The sequence below is a fragment of the Macaca fascicularis genome, chromosome 10 (assembly GCF_037993035.2).
Source record: "Macaca fascicularis isolate 582-1 chromosome 10, T2T-MFA8v1.1".
NCBI classification, from domain to species: Eukaryota; Metazoa; Chordata; class Mammalia; order Primates; family Cercopithecidae; genus Macaca; species Macaca fascicularis.
Genome location: NC_088384.1, coordinates 51,197,365 through 51,206,852, shown reverse-complemented (window position 1 = coordinate 51,206,852; position 9,488 = coordinate 51,197,365).

The window sequence follows — 9,488 nt, the reverse complement described above, 5'->3', positions numbered from 1 at the left end:
CTGTTGTACTTTTTTCATAGATAGTAACTCCCATTGAATAACTTGATTTTATTTAGTCAAATAGACATATTTTGAAGATACAGCTCCCAGCTGTGTTGTAAGATCATCAAACTACATTAATAAAATAATACAGCTTGATAATGAAGGAGGCTGAGAATAATCTCATACAAAACCAGTAACAAAATTTGAAATATATTTACTTGCAATAAAATGTTATCTATAACATACATTCTTTAAATGTTAACCCTTAAATTACTCAGAAATTCAAGAAGAAAGTAAAAGCCACCATGAGTCACAATCATATATTCTTTACTATCATCTTTGCCACAGAACTTCTGCACTTGATCTTTCTTTTATTTTTCTGATAATTTGTGTTTGTTCCTCCTTAAATGGCTCCAAGTTAACTCTTATTAGAAAGTTTTGAACCCCCTTCTCTCATCATCATGCCCCAAAATTTGTCAAAAAAAAGTTTCTGAGATATTATATTGAGTTATTTAGGCCAAAGTCAATAAATGGATCTTAGAATAAGACTTTGAAAATAATGTACTACTCTATGCTAGGCATGGTGGCTCATGCCTGTAATTCCAGCACTTTAGGAGGCTGTGGCAGAAAGATCACATTAGGCTGGGAATTTGAGACCAGCCAGAGCAACATAATGATACTATACTCTCAACAACAACAAAACCACATTTAAAAAACTAGCCAGGCATGGTGCCTTATGCTTGCAGCTCCAACTAATTGGGAGACCAAGGCAAAAGGATGGATTGGACTCAGAGTTCATGGCGGTGGTGAATTATGACAAAATTACTTCACTTCTGCCTGGATGAGAGACAAAGACCATATCTCAAAAAAACACAAAATAATCATATAAATAAGGATTCTAATGCCATAAGCCTTTTCCTAGGCTGTAAATATTTTATGCTCATTTGAATTGCATTTTAAAACATAAAGTCTTCCTCAAGATGGCTTGTGGAGGTAACCAAGAAGCCCGCAGTGCCATACAAGTCCTGAGGCATGGACTGGAGCCCTAAAGCAAGTACACACCCTGCCACTGAGCCTGCTGCTCATTTCCTCTGTCTGGCTCCATTTGCAGCACAATTGTTGCACTGAGGCTTGTGCATACCTGGCAAGGCCAAGCTGGATCAAAGAGCAATGAGCCAAATCTGCAAGGGTGTGCCAGGAGCCGGTGGACCAGCACACCAACCTCACTCACTGCCGTTCAGGATACATCATTTCTTCTATCCTAGAGGTAGGGCTTCAGTGCCATCTGCTTTCCTCAGGCCTCTGCTCCAGCAGCCATCAGGTGGCAGGCACTCAGGCTGTGGGAACCTGACCATCCCTGCTTCCTTCAGTGTGTGAGGTTGGTGACTGGTCCAACTGCTACACGCACACCCTTGCCAAGGTGGCAGGCTGTTCTTTGAACCAGCTTGGCCTTGCCTGTCATACACAGGCCCCAGCTACCCACGTACCGCTCTGAGTGAGTTGTCCTGCCTGAGGCCAAATTCTAAGTCTGGAAAGGGCCACAGAAAGCCTAGACCCCTGGATTGCAATTCTGGCTGCTTTCTTCACTTGAATAGAAAGTTCTCCTTCAGACGGCCTGTGGTCTGCTTCTTGACAACAAAGAAGCCCGCAGTGCATTCTGAGCCCTGGGGAATTGACTGGAGCCCTAAAGGCAGCGCACACCCTGCTCCTGAGCCTGCTGCTCCTTTCCTGTATATGGCCCCATTTGTAACACAATTGTTGCACTGAGGTATGTGCATGCCAGGCAAGACCGAGCTGGCTCAAAGAGCAACCAGCCAACTCTGCAAGGGTGTGCCAGGAGCCCGTGGACCAGCCACCAACCTCACTCGCTGCTGGTCAAGGTACATAATTTCTTCTACCCTAGTGGCAAGGCCTCAGTGTCATCTGCTTTTCCTCGGGCCTCTGCTCCATCAGCCATCGGGTGGCAGCCACTCAGTCTGTTGGAATCTGGCCATCCCTGCTTCCTTCAGTAGGTGAGGTTGCTGGCTGGTCCACCGGTTCCAGGTGCACCATTGCAGTGGTGGCTGGTTGTTCTTTGAGCCAGCTTGGCCTCACCTGGCATGCAGAGGCCCCAGCTACTGAAATGCTCCTCTGAGTGAGCTTGTCCTGCCTTGGGCCAAATTCTAAGTCTGGTCAAGGCCACTGAAGGCCGAGTCCTCTGGGTGGTAATCCTGGCTGCTTTCTGTTTTGGAACATGAAGTCCTTCTCAAGAAGGCCTGTGGTCTGCCTCTTTAAAACCAGAAGCCCGCAGTGCCATACGAGCCCTGAGGCATGGACTGGAGCCCCAAAGGCACTGCACACCCTGCTCCTAAGCCTGCTGCTCATTTCCTCTATATGGCTCCATTTGTAGCACAGTTATTGCACTGAGGCTTGTGCATGCGGGGCAAGGCCAAGCTGACTCTAAGAGAAACCAGCCACTTCTCCAAGGGTGTGCCAGGAGCTGGTGAACCAGCCACCAACCCCACTGACTGCCGGTCGGGTACATCAGTTCCTCTACCCTAGAGGTAGGGCCCCAGTGTCTTCCGATTTTCCTCAGGCCTCAGCTCCATCAGCCATCAGGTGGCAGACAGTCCGGCTGTTGGAACCTGGCCATCCTTACTTCCTTGAGTGGGTGAGGTAGGTGGCTACTGCAACTGATCCAGGTGCACCCTTGCAGAAGTGACTGGTTGCTCTTTGAGCCAGCTTGGTTTTCCCTGGAATGCACAGACCCCAGGCACCAACATGCTGCTCTGAGTGAGCTGGTCCTGCCTGGGGCCAAATTCTAAGTCTTGCCAGGGCCACAGAAGACCTAGGCCCCTGGGTGGAAACCCTGGCTGCTTTCTGCACTTGAACATAAAGTCTTCCTCAAGATGGCCTGTCATCTGAGCCTTGGCAGGAAAGAAGCCCAGAATGCCATCTGAGCCCTGAGGAATTGAGTGGAGCCCTAAAGGCAGGGCACACCGTGCTCCTGAGCCTGCTGCTCATTTCCTCTATATGGCTCCATTTATAAGACAATTGTCACAATGAGGCTTGTGCATGCAGGACAAGGCCAAGCTGGCTCACGGAGCAACCAACCACCTCTGCAAGGGTGTGCCAGGAGCCCATGGACCAGCCACCAATCTCACTGCCAGTCAGGGTACATCATTTCTTCTACCCCAGGGGTAAGGCCTCAGTGCCATCTGCTTTTCCTCAGGTCTCTGCTCCGTCAGCCATCAGGTGGCAGTCACTCAGGCTGTTGGAATCCGGCCATCCCTGCTTCCTTGAGTGGGTGAGGTTGATGGCTGCTCCACCTGTTCCGGGTGCACCCTTGCAGAGATGGCTGGTGGCCCTTTGAGCCAGCTTGGCCTTGCCTGGCATGCACAGACTGCAGGTACCAAAGTGCTGCTCTGAGAGAGCTTGTCCTGCCTGGGGCCAAATTCTAAGTCTGGCCAGGGCCACAGAAGGCCGAGTTCCTTGGGTGGAAATCCTGGCTGCTTTCTGCACTTGAACATAAAGTCCTCCTCAAGACGTCATGTGGTCTCCCTATTTGCAACCAAGAAGCCCGCAGTGCCATCTGAGCCCTGAGGAATTGACTGGAGCCCTAAAAGCAGTGCACACCCTGCTCCTGAGCCTGCTACTCCTCTCCACTATACGGCTTCATTTGTAAGACAATTGTTGCACTGAGGCTTGTGCATGCCACACAAGGCCAAGCTGGCTCAAAGAGCAACCAGCCACCTCTGCAAGGGTGTGCCAGGAGCCAGTGGACCAGCCACAAACCTCACTCACTGCCGCTCATGGTACATCAGTTCTACCATAGAGGTAGGGCCCCAGTGCCATCTGCTTTTCCTCAGGCTTCTGCTCCATCAGCCATCAGGTGGCAGCCACTCAGGCTGTTGGAAACTGGCCATCGCTGCTTCCTTGAGTGGGTGAGGTTGGCAGCTGCTCCACCTGCTCCAGGTGAGCTTGTCCTGCCTGAGGCCAAACTCTAAGTCTGGTCAGGGCCACAGAAGACCTAGGCCCCTGGGTGGAAATTCTTTCTGCTTTCTGCACTTGAATATAATAAAGTCCTCCTCAAGATGGCCTGTGGTCTGCCTCTTGGCAAAGAAGAAGCCCGCAGTGCCATCTGAGCACTGAGGCATTGACTGGAGCCCTAAAGGCATCTCATACCCTGCTCCTGAGCCTGCTGCTCTTTTCCTCAATATGGCTCCATTTGTAAGACAATTGTTGCACTGAGGCTTGTGCATGCCAGGCAAGGCCAAGCTGGCTCAAAGAGCAACCAGCCACCTCTGCAAGGGTGTGCCAGGAGCAGGTGGACCAGCCACCAACCTCACCCACTGCTGCTCGTGTACCTCATTTCTTCTACCCTAGAGGTAAGGCCTCAGTGCCATCTGCTTTTCCTTAGGCCTTTACTCCGACAGCCATCAAGTGGCAGCCAGTCTGGCTTTTGGGACCTGGCCATCCCTACTTCCTTGAGTGGGTGGGGTTGGCGGCTGGTGCAACTGCTCCTGGCACACCCTTGCAGAGGTGGCTGGTTGCTCTTTGAGCCAGGATGGCCTTGCCTTTCATGCACATGCCCCAGCTGCTCCGAGTGATCTTGTGCTGCCTGGGGCCAACTTTTAAATCTGCCCAGGGCCACAGAAGGCAGAGACCTCAGGCCTCTACTCCATCAGCACCTGCTCCAGGCGCACCCTTGCAGAGTTGGCTGGTTGCTTTTTGAGCCAGCTTGGCCTTGCCTGGCATGCACAGACCACAGACACCGATGTGCTGCTCTGAGTCAGCTTGTCTTGCCTGGGGTCAAATTCTAAGTCTGGCCAGGGCCACGGAATGCCTAGTCCCCTGGATTGCAATCCTGGCTGCTTTCTGCACTTGAACATAAAGTCCTCCTGAAGATGCCCTGTGGTCTGACTCTTGGCAACGAAGAAGCCCACAGTGCCATCTGAGCCCTGAGGAATTGACTGGAGTCTTAAATACAGCGCACACCCTGCTCCAGAGCTTGCTGCTCCTTTCCTCTATATGGCTCCCTTTGTAAGACAATTGTTGCACTGAGGCTTGTGCATGCCAGGCAAGGCCAAGCTGACTCAAAGAGCAACCAACCACCTCTGCAAGAGTGTGCCAGGAGAAGGTGGACCAGCCACCATCCTCACTCGCTGCCAGACATGGTAAATCCTTTCTTCTATCCTAAACGTAGGGCGACAGTGCCAACTGCTTTTCCTGAGCGCTCTGCTCCATCAGCCATCAGGCGGCAGTCACTCAGGCTGTCGGAACCTGGCCATCCCTGCTTTCTTGAGAGGGCGAAGTTGGTGGCTGAACCACCTGCTCCAGGTGCACCCTTGCAGAAGTGACTGGTTGCTCTTTGCGCCAGCCTGGACATGCCTGGCATGCACAGGCCCCAGAAACTGACACTGCTCTGTGTAAGCTTGTCCTGCCTGGGGCTAAATTCTAAGTCTGGCCAGGGCCACAGAAGGCCTAGGCCCCTGGGTGGAAATCCTGGCTGCTTTCTGCACTTGAATATAAAGTCCTCCTCAAGACGGCCTGTGGTCTACCTCTTCACAATGAAGAAGCCCGCAGTGCCACCTGAGCCCTGAGGAACTGACTGGAGCCCTAAAGGCAGCACACACCCTGCTCCTGAGCCTGCTGCTCATTTCCTCTATAGGACTCCAGTTGTAAGACAGTTGTTGCACTGAGGCTTGTGCATGCCAGGCAAGGCCAAGCTGGCTTGCAACCAGCCAACTCTGCAAGGGTGTGCCAGGAGCCGGTGGACCAGACACCAACCTCACTCACTGATGGTCAGTGTACCTCATTTCTTCTACCCTAGAGGTAAGGCCTCAGTGCCACCTACTTTTCCTCAAGCCTCTGCTCTGTCAGCCATCAGGTGGCAGCCAGTCCGACTGTTGGGACCTGGCTATCCCTACTTCCTTGAGTGGGTGAGGTTGGTGGCTGGTGCAACTGCTCCAGGTGCAACCTTGCAGAGGTGGCTGGTTGGTCTTTGAGCCAGGATGGCCTTGCCTTGCATGCACGGGTCCCAGCTGCTCCAAGTGATCTTGTCCTTCCTAGGCCCAAATTCTAACTCTGACCAGGGCCACAGAAGGCTGAGTCCCTTGGGTTTAAATCCAAGCGCTTTCTGCGCTTGAACATAAAGTCCTCCTCAAGATGGCCTGTGGTCTCCTCATTTGCAACAAGAAGCCCGCAGTGCCATCTGAGCCCTGAGGAATTGACTGGAGCCCTAAAGGGAGTGCACACCCTGCTCCTGAGCCTGCTACTCCTTTCCTCTATATGGCTCCATGTGTAAGACAATTGTTGCACTGAGGCTTGTGTATGCCAGGCAAGGCCAAGCTGGCTCAAAGAGCAACCAGCCACCTGTACAAGGGTGTGCCAGGAGCCGGTGGAGCAGCCACCAACTTCACTCGCTGCCCCTCATGGTACATCAGTTCTACCCTAGAGATAGAGCCCCAGTGCCATCTGCTTTTCCTCAGGCCTCTGCTCCTTCAGCCATCAGGTGGCAGTCACTCAGTCTGTTGGAATCTGGCCATCCCTGCTTCCTTGAGTGGGTGAGGTTGGTGGCTGTTCCTGCTGCTCTGGGCGCACCCTTGCAGAGGTGGCTGGCTGCTCTTTGAGCCAGCTTGGCCTTGCCTGGTATGCAGAGAACGCAGGTACCAAAGTGCTGCTCTCAGTGAGCTTGTCCTGCCTGAGGCCAAATCCTAAGTCTGCCCAGGGCCACAGAAGGCCTAGGCCCCTGGGTGGAAATCCTTTCTGCTTTCTGCACTTGAACATAAAGTCCTCCTCAGGATGGCCTCTGGTCTGCCTCTTGGCAATGAAGAAGCCCGCAGTGCCATCTGAGCCCTGAGGAATTGACTGGAGCCCAAAAGCAGCCCACACGCGGCTCCTGAGCCTGCTGCTCTTTTCCTCAATATGGCTCCATTTGTAAGACAATTGTTGCACTGAGGCTTGTTCATGCCAGGCAAGGCCAACCTGGCTCAAAGAGCAACCAGCCACCTCTTCAAATGTGTGCCAGGAGCCAGTGGACCAGCCACCAACCTCACTTACTGCCGCTCATGGTAAATCAGTTCTACCCTAGAGTTAGGGCCCCAGTGCCATCTACTTTTCCTCAGGCCTCTGCTCCACCAGTCATCAGGTGGCAGTCACTCAGTCTGTTGGAATCTGGCCATCTCTGCTTCCTTGAGTGGGTGAGGTTGGTGGCTGCTCCACCTGCTCTGGGCGCACCCTTGCAGAGGTGGCTGGTTGCTCTTTGAGGCAGCGTGGCCATGCCTGGCATGCACAGACTCCAGGTATGGACATTCTGCTCTGAGTGAACTTGTCCTGCCTGGGTCCAAATTTTACGCCTGGCCAGGGCAATAGAAATCCTAGGAACTTGGGTGAAAATCCTGGCTGCTTTCTGCACTTGAACATAAAGTCCTCCTCAAGACGGCCTGTGATCTGCCTCTTGGCAATGAAGAAGCCCGCAGTGCCATCTGAGCCCTGAGGAATTGACTGGAGCCCTAAAGGCAGCCCACACCCTACTCCTGAGCCTCCTGCTCCTTTTCTCTGTGTGGCTCCATTTGTAAGACAATTGTTTCACTGAGGCTTGTGCATGCCAGGCAAGGCCAAGCTGGCTCAAAGAGCAACCAGCCAACTCTGCAAGGGTGTGCCAGGAGCCGGTGGATCAGCCACCAACCTCACTTGCTGCCGGTCAAGGTACTTAATTTCTTCTACCCTAGTGGCAAGGCCTCAGTGTCATCTGCTTTTCCTCGGGCCTCTGTTCCATCTGACATCAGGTGGCAGCCACTCAGTCTGTTGGAATCTGGCCATCCCTGCTTCCTTGAGTGGGTGAGGTTGGTGGCTGCTCCACCTGCTCCAGGGGCACCCTTGCAGAGGTGGCTAGTTGCTCTTTGAGACAGCTTGGCCTTGCCTGGCATGCATAGAATGTAGGTACCAAAGTGCTGCTCTGAGTGAGCTTGTCCTTCCTGAGGCCAAATTCTAAGTCTGGCCAGGGACACAGAAGGCCTAGGCCCCTGGGTGGAAATCCTGGCTGCTTTCTGCACTTGAATATAAAGTCCTCCTCAAGACGGCCTGTGGTCTACCTCTTCACAATGAAGAAGCCTGCAGTGCCATCTGAGCCCTGAGGAACTGACTGGAGCCCTAAAGACAGCGCACACCCTGCTCCTGAGCCTGCTGCTCGTTTCCTCTATATGATTCCATTTGTAAGACAGTTGTTGCACTGAGGCTTGTGCATGCGGGGCAAGGCCAAACTGGCTTGCAACCAGCCAACTCTGCAAGGGTGTGCCAGGAGCCAGTGGACCTGCCTCCAACCTTACTCACTGTCGCTCGTGTACCTCATTTCTTCTACACTAGAGGTAAGGCCTCAGTGCCGTCTGCTTTTCCACAGGCCTCTGCTCCATCAGCCATCAGGTGGCAGCCAATCCGGCTTTTGGGACCTGGCCATCCCTACTTCCCTGAGTGGGTGAAGTTGTACGCTGGTGCAACTGCTCCAGGTGCACCGTTGCAGAGGTGGCTGGTTGCTCTTTGAGCCACCATGGCCTTGCCTTGCATGAACATGCCCCAGCTGCTCCGAGTGATCTTGTCCTGCCTGGGGCCAAATTTTAAATCTACCCAGGACCACAGAAGGCAGGGTCCTCAGGCCTCTGCTCCATCAGCACCTGCTCCAGGCGCACCCTTGCAGAGGTGGCTGGTTGCTCTTTGAGCCAACTTGGCCTTGCCTGGCATGCACAGACCCCAGGTACCGATGTGCTGCTCTGAGTGAGCTTGTCCTGCCTGTGGCCACATTCAAAGTCTGGCCAGGGCCACAGAATGCCTAGTCCCTGGATTGCAATCCTGGCTGCTTTCTGCACTTGAATATAAAGTCCTCCTCAAGACAGCCCGTGGTCTGCCTCTTGGCAATGAAGAAGCCCGCAGTACCATCTGAGCCTGAGGAATTGACTGGTGTTTTAAAGGCAGCACACACCCTGCTCCTGAGATTGCTGCTCATTTCCTCTATATGTCTCCATTTGTAAGACAATTATTGCACTGAGGCTTGTGCACGCCGGGCAAGGCCAAGCTGGCTCAAAGAGCAACCAGCCACCTCTGCAAGGGTGTGCCAGGAGCCGGTGGACCAGCGACCAATCACACTCGCTGCTGGACAGGATATATCATTTCCTCTACCATAGAGTTAGGGCCTCAGTGTCATCTGCTTTTCCTTAGGCCTCTGCCACATCAGCCATCAGGACACAGCCACTCAGGCTGGGGGAACACGGCCATCCCTGCTTCCTTCAGTGGGTGACATTGAAGGCTGGTCCAACTGCTACAGACGCACCATTGCAGAGATGGCTCGTTCCCCTTTGAACCAGGTTGGCTTTACCTGGCATGCACACACCCCAGCTACGGACATGCTGCTCTGAGTGACCTTGTCCTGCCTGGGGCCAAATTTTAAGTCTGGCCAGGGCCACAGAAGGCCAAGTCCCTTGGGTTTCAATCCTGGCTACTTTCTTCACTTGAACATAAAGCACAGGCCACCA